The sequence below is a fragment of the Mustela erminea genome, chromosome 4, assembly GCF_009829155.1.
Source record: "Mustela erminea isolate mMusErm1 chromosome 4, mMusErm1.Pri, whole genome shotgun sequence".
Lineage (NCBI taxonomy): Eukaryota > Metazoa > Chordata > Mammalia > Carnivora > Mustelidae > Mustela > Mustela erminea.
In genome coordinates, this window is record NC_045617.1 from 54,083,119 (window position 1) to 54,095,067 (window position 11,949).

Consider the following 11,949-nt stretch of genomic DNA (forward strand, 5'->3'; position numbering starts at 1 on the left):
GCTGCCAGTGACCCTGCGACTTCTTTGAATGCTGTCACCGGTGGACTCAGGGCAGCTGCGAGCCGTCCACCTCCCCGGCCTCAGAGCCACGGCTTCAAACACAGCCCTGTCTGCGCCGTCCCGGCTTCAGGACCCCGGAGGGTCTCTCGGCTCCAAGTCCTTTAATTTCCTTTATGGACGTAGTAAATCATTCCACACACCATGGAGCAGGGGAAAATCCTGATTTATTAGACCTACCTGCTTGCTTCTTTCAGAGTAAGATCCCCGCATTGAATGATTTCCTCTCTTCCAGGTTTTGCTTTTCATATTTTTCAAATGCTTCCATACAAGCCGCCTGGAGTATCCCCCAGCAGCTGGGCAGGGCAGTGCCAGTCCTGTCGGGCCTCTAGCGATGGCTTCCGGGAGGCCACAAGCTACTGGCTTTCTCTCCAGCTTATTGTTGCTTGCTTCTTACCAGGGCGTCTCCCCCACCCCACCTTTGTTCCCTGAGAAAGGGACCTTTCACTTCATTTGTTCTTTCCTACCTGCGTTCGTTCATTCCCAGTGCTGTGTGGGGTGCTGCGGACCCAGCAGCAGACAAGCCAGGCCAGGCCCCTGACCCCACAGAGGGTGTGATCTATAGGGCAGGAGAAGGGTTGATGGCCTTTATGATGCAGGGGGTGACTCCTGTGGCTGGGGGCGGGGGTGGGGTGGGGTGGGGGGGGCTAGGGGATCCTGACCCAGCCTTGGGGAGGGGCAGCTTGGCTTTCCGGAAGGTAGAAGGTTTCCACAGAGTGAAAGCCCCAGGCCTGGGCACTGGGGAGTGAGCCTGGCACCTAGGCACATGCTGGTTTTGTTGGCCTTCTGGAATTGTCTGGCTTTCCTTATGGGCCATAACTCTTATTTTTGGTGGCTTTAAACTGTGTCTGTCAGACCGTGATGGGTAGGTGGCTGGTGTGACAGAGGAAACACCGTCAGGGCAGGAGCCGAGAGATAATCCCTTAGAACTGTGTACAGGTTGGGCGCTGCAGTGGCTGAGCTGGTTGGGCTTCTGACTCGTGGTTTTGGATAGGGTCACTATGTTGGGGCGGTGGGATCGAGCCCCATGGAAGGGTTCCATGCTCAGCCCAGAGTCTGTTAGTCCCTCTCCTTCCCCCTCTGTTCTTCACCCCCTCCCATGTACCCTCTCTTTCTCAAATAACTAAGTAAATAAACAAAATCTTTAAAATAATCTATATAGGTCCCTGATGTTGATATGGTAAAATAAGCCCAAATGCAAATGGCAGTTGGAGTGAGGATGTGTATTTGGGGCCTTGTGCCCTCTAATACCTGTGTGTATGTGCTGCTCATTTCCTCTTTCTCATAACAATGAGCCCAGTTTTCATCCAAATGAGCTCTCTCTTGTTAGGTGAACTAAGCCATCACCTAACAGAGACTAGATTTTCCCAAAAGCCAGAAAAGTTGAAGAACTTAGGATTTCTTGGTCTCCAAACTAAGACCAACGATATCTCTTGCTCTTTGAACTTTCGTTTTCTTTTTCTTTTTTGAACATGACTTTGACATATTTTTGCCATTTAAGTGTGCAAGAAAGATGCCTAGAAGAAACCATTAACCTTAATGAGTTAAAACATCAATGGAGATCAAACTTCCTTTGCTTTATATTTGGTTTATTACTTCTTGCATCCTTTCTGACATGTAGGAAATACGTGGATTCCCAGAACAGAGTAAAAGGAGACTCACAGGGAGGGAAGCAGACGAGCACTCCATGGGTACACTATCGAGGTTTTTCTCCCCTTCCATTTGCACTTATTGAAGTGAGACAGTTGTAATGCAGAATGGTATTTAGGATATTGTTTTCGTGGCTGTGTGGTTAGAAAGTGACCACAAGTCCTTTAGGAGCTGCTCTGATTGTTAGTATCGATGAAATTAGATTCCTAGATTGTTTTCTTCAGTCTTGGAAAGGGAGAAGAGATTGGGAAACTCTTGCTTCAGTTACATCACAAAAAGCCATTTGAACCAACTTAAATTGCTTTTCAGTTGTTAAAAATTAGCGATTAAAAATCTTGGGGCACCTGGGTGGCTCAGTGGGTTAAGCCTCTGCCTTTGGCTCAGGTTCTGATCTCAGGGTCCTGGGATCAAGCTCCACATCAGGCTCTCTGGGAGCTGCTTTCCTCTCTCTCTCTGTCTGCCTCTCTGCCTACTTGTGATCTCTGTCTGTCAAATGAATAAATAAAATCTTTAAAAAAAAAAGAAACAAAAGCAGCTTAAAAAATACTTCTCTTCCTGACTTCTGGAAGAGTTTACTTGAAATTTTTCCTGAACTTGTAAGAATTATTTAAACAAATTGAATATCTAACTAAAGCCTACCTCCCTTTCATGATCTTTTGTCCTGTCACCCTGTTTTATTTTCTTTATAATTATTTATCATTACCACATTACCTTGTTTGTGTGTTAATCAGGGAAAGAAATGGAATCCAGGAAGGAAAATGGAAATGAGAACTTCTTCTGCCTAGAATATTAGCTTCTTGAGATCAGAGACTTTATCTCACTCACTGCTGAGTCTGCAACTTTACCAGAGCGCTTGGCACATAGTAGGGCTTTCATAGGTATGAATGAATGGATGAATAAATATTTCCATCTGCAACAACTTTTCCAGGTAGATGATATGATGATAATGATGATGATTTTGCTATTATACAGCAAGATTGCGTAAATAATTTGGATACTGAGCCAAAAAAAAAAAAAAAATTAAAAAGGGATAGACCTGAGGCTCCTGGGTGGTTTGGTTGGTTAAGCATCTGCCTTTGGCTCGGGTCATGATCTCCGGGGTCCCGAGATACAGTCCCAGCATTTGGTTCCCTGCTCACCAGGGAGTTTGCTTCTCCCTCCCCCTAACCCCCACTCATGTTCTCTGTCTCTCTCTCAAATAAATAAATAAATAAAATCTTTAAAAATAAAATAAAGTGGAATAGGCCTAGGGATCAGGAACCCAGAGCCCAGTGGCAACATTTATGTGTGAACTTCTGGCTGGAAATACTGGATTCATTTCAGGTCCATTTGTTGTGTGATAAGGTGACTTTATGTCTTTATGATATACTAATTGTCCCAGAGTTGGTTATTAAATAAAAGGCAATTTTGTGAGATAGCAACATTAGGTCTGAAAATACCCAGTGAGTGAATACGGAAAACAGAAATAGGGAGTTTGACATAAAATAGGCAATTAAATCGGTAGAAATGGAATTAAGTGACATTTGAAGGCTTTTAATCAGTGGCAACTATTTTTCAAAAACTTTTTCTTTGTCCTTCCTTCTTTTCTTTCTTTTCTTTTCTTTTCTTTTCTTTTCTTTTCTTTTCTTTTCTTTTCTTTTCTTTGTCCTTAGACCCAGGTTACTGTATAGAATAATTCTTCAGCTCAATACTAGGGAAGGGTAAGTTTATTTGTAATATATTCCTAGTGGAACTGAAAGTTATTTTAGCAGTGAGCTCTTATTTGATACTAGGTCATTTTCTTTAGAAAAACTTAAGTTCTTTACCAAAAAAAAATTTCAGGATCACTCTTCACATTTCAATAAGGAAATGGTGAAATTGTACTGTTTAATAAATAAGAAACAAAAGTCCAGGGGACACTTCTGAAAGCCAGGTTGACGTTAAAAGGAGTTGTTAGTTAGATACTGACTATAGCCTTGTAATTCCCAGTCGTCACCGCTGGATTTTGTCAGTTGTTTGGCTTGGTTGCTTTCTGTGTAGCAATGAACCTATTTGATCAATTTATTTTTGCCCTCATTAAGGTAAACTCTAAATTTACAGGTGCTGACTGAGAATCAAACCATAAGTTGCAGAGTTGAATCATAAGAAACTTCAATGGACTTTTATAATTGAGAAATGCATCTTCACATTTCTGAGGAAAATGACAGTTTGTGACAGAGCACCTAACAATGTGGCAAATCAGGTACGGATCTGACTAAACAGAGGCATTTTAAAGGGCAGATGGCATGACTCAAAGCAGGTGGAGAAGAGCCGTCTCTCCTGAGAACGCGCCATTACAGCAACGGCCAGGGTATGTTCATCCCCGACCTGGGTTCCCTGGGCTAACACGCCATGCCAGACCCTCGGCAAGTTTAAATGGCATTATGTAGTTCTTGTTGAGAGTGAAAGCTATCCCAGGAAAACACCACAATCGAGTTAGAAAACAAAGAGTAAGATACACGAGTGTATAGGAACAGAGAATGGGGCTTCTGTGAGGTAGAGGAGAACCTAGGCAGTACAAGGCCAAAAGCAGAATCTGGCAGGATCCTAGGAGATCCAGTGGAGACTCAAGGAGGGAACGGAAGGGTTAAATCCACCAAAGCTGTACACATCACAGAGGGGAACCTTGAGAAACAGTTGGCTATGTAGCTTAACTGAGTGAGGTGAACTTGGTAATTTTCCTGGAAAATCCACTTTTGGTTCTGAACTATCCCATGTTCTTGCCCTGTGGTCCCTGCTCCAAGTGCAGTGCCTAGGAGCCCTAGTGCTTCCGGTGGTGAAGTGGGTTTAAGCTAAAATGGCCAGTCAGTGCTACGTGTGGCTCTGGAACTTACCATCAATATTGAAAACACACGTTCCTCAGAGCCTACATTCAGTCTCACAGTCTCGTCTCCATAGAACCCTGGCTCCCTGGCCCCCCTGCTTCCCTTCCTGCACCACTCAGCCTCCCTCAGCAGTTAACCCCCACTGTGCATTCAGATAAGCTACAGCAATATTCGCAAGAGCAGTAGTCCTCAAGTTAAAGTAAGGGAGCTTTGCTGAGCTGACATGCTGGACACCAGCAAGGCCAACCAGCAAGGATCTGGCTTGAACATTTGGATTCAAATTCATGTATTCACAAGGTGTAGTTTGCCACATGCCATGAACCTATAGGTCACTTGAGGTTGGTTAAAAGTAAAATATTGAATATGAATCAGTTATAAGTTTGTTGTAATTTACATGGAAGTGCTTTGGACATTGGAATGCCCTTAACCTTTTTCTTGGTCACACACCACTTTGAGAATCTAGTGAAAGCATGTGCCCCTTCCCAAGAGAAGTACATAGGGTCTGGTTATACCTATAACATTTTGCATATAAATTCAAGAAGTTCACAGATTATCTGAGGTCATAGGTTCCCTGACTTAGAGGGATTTCGAAGTATAAGATGTTATTAACAGTATTCTTTTTACATTTAAATGAACAGCAGAATGTAGAGTTGTACGTTTGATATGATCTCAGTGATTCGCTACATATAGGAAAGTGTGTGAATATAGAAAAGACCAGCAAGACACGCACTAAAATGTAAATAGTATTTTTATTTGGGTGGTGAATTTGTGATTTTTAAATTTTTTTCTTTGAATTTGTTTTATTTTCCCAATTTAAAAATGTTATTTTTACCAGCTTATTTTCACAAAAGCAGCTGTTTATTATGGCCAATTATGGAAATACTGGGCAGAATCTCAAAAACAAATCTAAAAAGGCAGACGCTGTGGTGTTCACTTTTCTGGGTGGTTGTCCATTCACAGCATTTACCAGTCTCTGGGATCATGTGATCTGTACCACAGGAATCTTCCTCCTGGTCTTTCAGTTGTTGTGGGGGTAAGGGTCTGACTCAGTTGAATCAATCAGTGTCCTTTCTCAAGACTTTTCTGAACTGTAACTAGCAAGGAGCCAGCCAGTTCTTCTGTGATGACAGAAGCTGTGAGTGAGGGAGGTCTAGAAGCTTTGAAACAGGGAGGGGGACACACTTCTGCTGGTCTGCAAGGAGAGAGAAAGACAGAGAGACACCTTGTAGTCCCTGGTTCCGGGCTCCCGTGAGTCCAGCTCACCTTAGTCCTTCTTGCATTTTGGTTTTTCGATTCTCCCTTTGATTTATACCTTTGTATTCTTCCAACAAACTTGCTTTTTGTCTGAACTAGTTAGAGCTGGACTTCTGGCACCTGAAACTAGCAAGTCCACACAATTAACAAACGTATATTTATAAGTACTAGAAGAATAACATTTAGCCCAAGTTGTGAAATAAAAGAAATCGACAATATTTCTTGACCCAGAAGGTGGCGGGCTCTGGGTGTCTGGCACTGTGCAGGACAGAGGGAGTTCAAAAAACAGAGACAAATGGAGGTTATTGGTATGGATCCCTAGATCCTTCTTTTCATTTAGGAGATGGAACTTGTCTTCTTGGCTCTATGCAGAAACAAACAATAACGGGATTGTTCAAACCCTGGTTCTAACCATAAAAATTATAGGTCACTTCTCTCGTTTATGACTGTGATGCTTAGGATAACAAATTTACAAGTGGATGAAAGATAAACATTTTCTAATTCAATGAGCTAGGAAACAATCCCTTCGTTGATTTGGCAACCTGAAGACATCCACGCTCTGCTAAAGAGAAAATCTCAGCAAATTGGTAAGGATACTCCCCCAGAATAATCAGCTTCACAGATGAGTTTGTGCTCTACATAGCCAAGTCCATTTCAACAAATGCTTAACTGTCATGAAAGTCATTAGAAATACCAGGGCAGGGCTTAATTATCCCAGGAATATTTGACATAGTGAAATTGCAAATGATCTGCTTAATTAAAATACAACTCATCTGACCTACAAGCTCCAACTTCAAATCCAGTTTTACCTGTGTCCTGTGGAAAATGACTATTTCTATGGGAAAAAGTGTGTTGTCTACCAAGTTTAGAAATGGCCTGCCCCAGATGGTATGGTAAACAGGCCACAATGGAGCCAATTCCCCCTTTGGCGGCTGGTTAGAGTGGTAAAGCCAGCGGGAAAGAATTTGGAGTTCACATCCAAACCCACTTTAAGATAATGAGACCTAGATTTTTTTTTAAAAATCAACATAGTATACCCTATGTACTTTAATTCAAGTAAAAGATATGTTCACATTTCTTGGAGGCTGAGAGATCTCATTATCACAATATTTTAGATTGAGACTTCGAGTTGTCAGATCCTACATGCCCGATATCTTTAGATGATTCTAGATTTGGGATTTGATGCGATAGCTATGAAATCAGCACTTTCAGCAGGCAGAGCTTACAAACCAGTTAGACTCTCAAGTGTTTATTTTATGGTGGGGTTTGATATGAATCACTAAACTACTCTTTAGAAACGTACCAATTTTATTCCCATCAGTGGAGTATTTCATCATGCCCTCTGTTCATCCTGTGGGTAAGCACACTTAACTATGTCTGTCCCTAAAGTACCAACAGCAATGTCACCTTGCTTCACTTCAAATTTCTTTGATTATTAATGAAAATAAACATTTCCTCTTATTTCTTAGCCTTTTGCAGAGCCAAGTTCTGAGAGGTACTATGTTCTTTGCACACATTTACTCCTTTTATTGATTTACAGAAGTTCTTTATATAGTAATTTCAATCTTTTTTCCTGCCATTTTTGCCACAAATATTTCCCCATTTTATTATTTTATTTTATTTGTTTTTTAAGTAGGCTCCATGCCCAACGAGGAGCCCAGTGTGGGGCTTGAATTCACAATTCTGAGATCAAGACCCGAGCAGGGATAAGGAGTTGGGTGAGAACAAGAGTTGGATGCTTAATTGACTTTTATTTTCACAAAAGTAGCTGTTTATTATGGCCAATTATGGAAATACCGGGCAGAGCTCTCAAAAACAAATCTAAAAACACAGACACTGTGGTGGTCACTCTTCTGGGTGGCTGCCTCTCCCTGTTAAATTGTGATACTTCTTTTTTCTTTGAGCCTCAGCAATTCTCCCTTTTTTCTTTGTGATTTCTCCCATTGTGGTTACCTTTAAAGTCCTCTGATTAATGTTCACTTGCCTGATGTAACATAAATCCTATCAATTCAATATCCCAAATATGGATCACGGAGGCATATTTGGGGTGCTAGTGTGAAATCACTTTAATTTTGAACAGTACGGCTTTCTTTATGCTATCTTTTAGAAAAAGAGAGAAAAGGACACCGCAAAGGCAAATATCCGTAGTCCCTGAGATCCTAGGTGTTTGTTGGGTCTGAGTCTCTGTCTAGAAGAGGAAACGAGCAGTGACTTGCCTCTGCCCTCTCAGTGCTTCCGGGTTTCAAGTTCGTGTTCTGGCCAGAGTCAGGAAAATAGCTAGAGGCCTGGATTTGCTAACAGCAGCCCCAGTGCAAGTTACAACGAAAACACGAATGTCTCTTATCGCACCTGACCATCAAGTGGATTAGGTGCCTGGAAATCCAGGGATGAAATGAAGGGCAGTCTTTTTGGGAAGGGAGGTTGTTTGGGGTGGGGCTGGGGGGCCTTGAGGAGCCTGATTCCCAGCATCTTTTCCTCCTGCCCTCCCCCTCTCCTTCCTCACTCTTCCGCCCTGCCCCCCAAACATGGACAGTTATTTGCAAGGAATGGGAGAAAGGGGACACACATTTCCTCTCAATCAAGTTTACATTGGTAATCCAACTTTACTGCCATTTTTCTCTTAATTTCCTTGAAGCTAAAATTTGCCCTAAAAGTGATAGGTAGAGCATAGTAAAGATCAGAGCAGATAAAATATACGTCTTATTCTGGTCAAATCTTCCCACGAGAGGCTGGTATCTGGAATTAGAGCTTCAGAAATGCCCCCAAATGAAAAGCAGCTGTTTTCTATTTTTGTAATCAAACTCTTAGGCTAAGAGTTCAAGTGTTGCACTGCCCTTGACTCAAAAGGGAACCCTGTAGTTATTATGTGATAAGTATGAATGAATGAAGGAACATGAAAATTATTTCTTATACATTGGCCATGGGGGCATAATTTAGGCAAAAGAGCAATAGAAATGGAATCAGAGGGTTCTAGAATCAGTTCAGCTACTATGTCACCTGAACCTCCTTGAACCTCAGTTTCCAAGTCTATTATAGCTGTCTATCCACAGAATCGATACAACATATTTGAAAGCATTTTAACACGTGACCTGGAACTGAAAAGTACAGCATAGTATGTTCAACTGAAATAAAATTTTACCTGACTCCTAAACTATCCAATCAAATAAACTACACTTTGTATTTTTAATTTATGAATTCTAAAATATTAATTTAAGGCACTTTTGATTTTAGCATATATTTTCAATGCCAAGTATTACACATAAAACCCTCTTTGGGGATAACTAAAGCCTGGATATTGATCAGAGTTTAGCTGGCCAATACTAAGCAATATTTATAATTATGGAAACCCTTTACCTTTTAATCACTTCAGTGAAAGGGAGATCCTAGACATACAGGTTAATAATTTTCAGTGTGGGAATGCTAATAAATGGTTCCTTCCATTTCCTGGGATTTATGGTTGGCCAGTTTGCTTGAGGTGGTGCTCATGAGCCTGAGGTCAGAGATCTCCTTTTAGGGTCGATCAGTTTTGCCATGTTTTCCATTCAAATTGTTCGGAGGCAGTCTAAGACAAGCAGGTTTCTAATCCATCATCTTTGCTAGAAAAATGAACCAGGACCCCCTTTACTGATGCTGAATCAGTGCTCTGATGTCTGTATGTGCTCACGTGGAAGTCAGAGAACAATTAGTGTAAAAAAAAAAAAAAAAGAAACTTCAGGACCTGGAAAGAAAAGACCTGTTTTATTTGGGGGGGGGGGGTGGTAATCAAAACCCAAATTCTGTATATTTTGGGTAGAGTAAATAGAGCTGGTTTTCCTAACCTTTTTTTCATATAATGGCACATCTAGAATATTGTGAGATTTGTATAGTAGCACTCAGGTGTCAATTGGAGGGAATTTGGGACCCAGTCCCAGCTGCCTGTGGCCACATAGAGGGCTGAGGAGATTGATGTAATGCCAGTTAGGAACCCTGTCTCTGAGGACAATGAAATGCAGGAAGGGATGGGCAAGCTCATTGGACCCAGCATACCCACACGTCTCAAACTGAAATCCTCTGCTCACGAGGGCAGCTCTCTCTCCCCATTGCTCATTTACATCACTTGCATCTCTATCCATGCTGGACATGCCTGAGTTAGTGCTGTATTTTCCCTTAGCTCCTTTTGGTCCATTCAAATTAACAAATATTCACAGAGTACCTTTGTAGGGAGCACTATTTTCCAATTGGTGGAAATCAGTCATGGAGCCACCTTTAAGTTCTGCCTTCTTCCCTTCTTCTCCAGTCTCTTAGCCAACCCTCATCCATCCCCCCGGGCACATATGGGGATGACTAACAGATTTTTGCCTCGCTTTCCTTCACCCATTCTACAGTCAGAGGCAACATTCCTCTCAGATGTGCCCCATTTTCTGCATGCCAGCCATTGGGCAAAGCGAACTAAGGGGCAGTAGGCAGGGACCCCAGGTGATAAAATTCACAGGGCTCAGGGTCTCAGGAGATGGAGCCTGCAAAGAAGGGCAGCGAATGGAGGAGAGTTCTGGGTGTGCAAAGGGAGAGTAATCAGCTCACCTGCTAATTGATTTAGGAAAAAAAAAAAATGATTTCCTCAGGTTTCTTTTCTATTCTGGAAAGACTAAAAGGCTCTTTGTTGTCCTTAGGATAAAGTAACAGTTTCCTCTAAAAATCCCTGGCTGTCAGGCTCAGTCTTATCTCACCTTTCAGGATAGGCATCCTGGCCTTGTCACTTAGTGGGAGATCACAGGTTCGTTATTTAGGTTCCTGGGGGACTTTATTTCTTATTACACAAACAGGGTAGAATACCTTTCCTGTAGATCTGCCGCAAAGTCAGATCTTAGCTGTGCTTTAGATCTGCCCTACTATTTTTTATACAAGTTCTGCTGTCCCTGGAGGGGGGACAGATTCTACATGAATCCTCCTCCCTGTTCACGTCTTCACTGATCACTCACCTTCTCCAGAGTTAAGCCCCGATGCCTGCCAATCAATTTTTATACATTGGAAATACTTGAATTGAGAGTTACCGGACTCTTTTTCTATTTTGGACTGCCTTGCTGAAGAGCGATATGGGATTCTTAACTTCTTCCTACACCCTTGTTTGTTTCACTGTACCCATCTCTACTTACATCTCTGGCGGAGGTGGTGGTATTGCCTAGGGTCATTATGACCATCAGGTCACTACCCGAGGCTACCCCAGAGGATCAAATCAGAACTTCAGTCATGTGGTGATTATACAACACACCCAGGAAAGATGATCTGATCTGACAAAGACCGGTTTTAAACATACTATAGTAATTTAAAAATAATGGCAACAACACAGGAACAGGTCACACAGCTCCGGAAAGATAATACGCTGTGTGCACAGTGGGCATGTTGTGTTTTAAGTAGACCCACCGTGATGGCCCTCTGGGCCATACTCCTCTAAAACACTGAAGGAAAATAGGCAGGTGTGGGAGAGAAATAATGTTTAGAAAGACCTTGGATTTCCTGAGGAAAATGTTAGGGCTCCGGCTCCCCCTAGTGTGCTGAACAACACAGGTACCCCGGTGTGCAAAGGCTGAGTTCAAGCTCAAGAGCAAAGGACTTTTATCTCCAGCTGCCAGCCTTACCTGAACAACTTAAAATCTCCATGTTGCTCCCTCCTGCAGAACCAACCACAGACAAAATGGGGCAGATGTTCTTTATCCAATCAGATTTGAGCTCCAGTCTTGAAAGAAGCCGTGAATGGATTCGAGGCATCCAAATATACTACAGAGTATTTAAAAATTACCTTAAAAAGAGTTTTGACTTTCTCATGAAGTAGGGACATGCATGTAATTAAGGAGCATGAGCAAAACTGAAAGATGATTCCTTGTTCATTATTTCACTAAAAATGTTATTTGCCCCCCTTTCATTTATCAAAATATTAATCATCAGCAAATCTGTTTTCCTCAAGCAGGATACATAGACCACTTGGAAGACCAAACACTGAACCCTAGCAGAAGGAAAGCAACTCTGCCAACAGGGAGAAATGACACATGAAAGCAATGTTTCTCCAAGTGTAATCTCCAGGATGCTAGTTCCACAGCTATTAATGGGCCTTACTTAATAAAGGTTTCATGGCAAATAGTTTTGAGAAACGTGGGGTTCAATGAAGATA

General features: G+C 42.1%; 1 long non-coding RNA gene across 2 annotated transcripts; it reads left to right on the forward strand.

Annotated features, from left to right (window-relative positions):
• Nucleotides 1-2,419: 2,419 nt before the first annotated feature.
• LOC116588356 lies at nucleotides 2,420-11,949 on the forward strand. Of its 2 annotated transcripts, none has more exons than XR_004284903.1 (3): nucleotides 2,420-2,635; nucleotides 3,787-3,928; nucleotides 11,749-11,949. It is a non-coding gene; the product is annotated as an uncharacterized LOC116588356 (long non-coding RNA). The 2 variants fall into 2 exon arrangements; XR_004284904.1 differs by having other exon boundaries at nucleotides 2,420-2,585.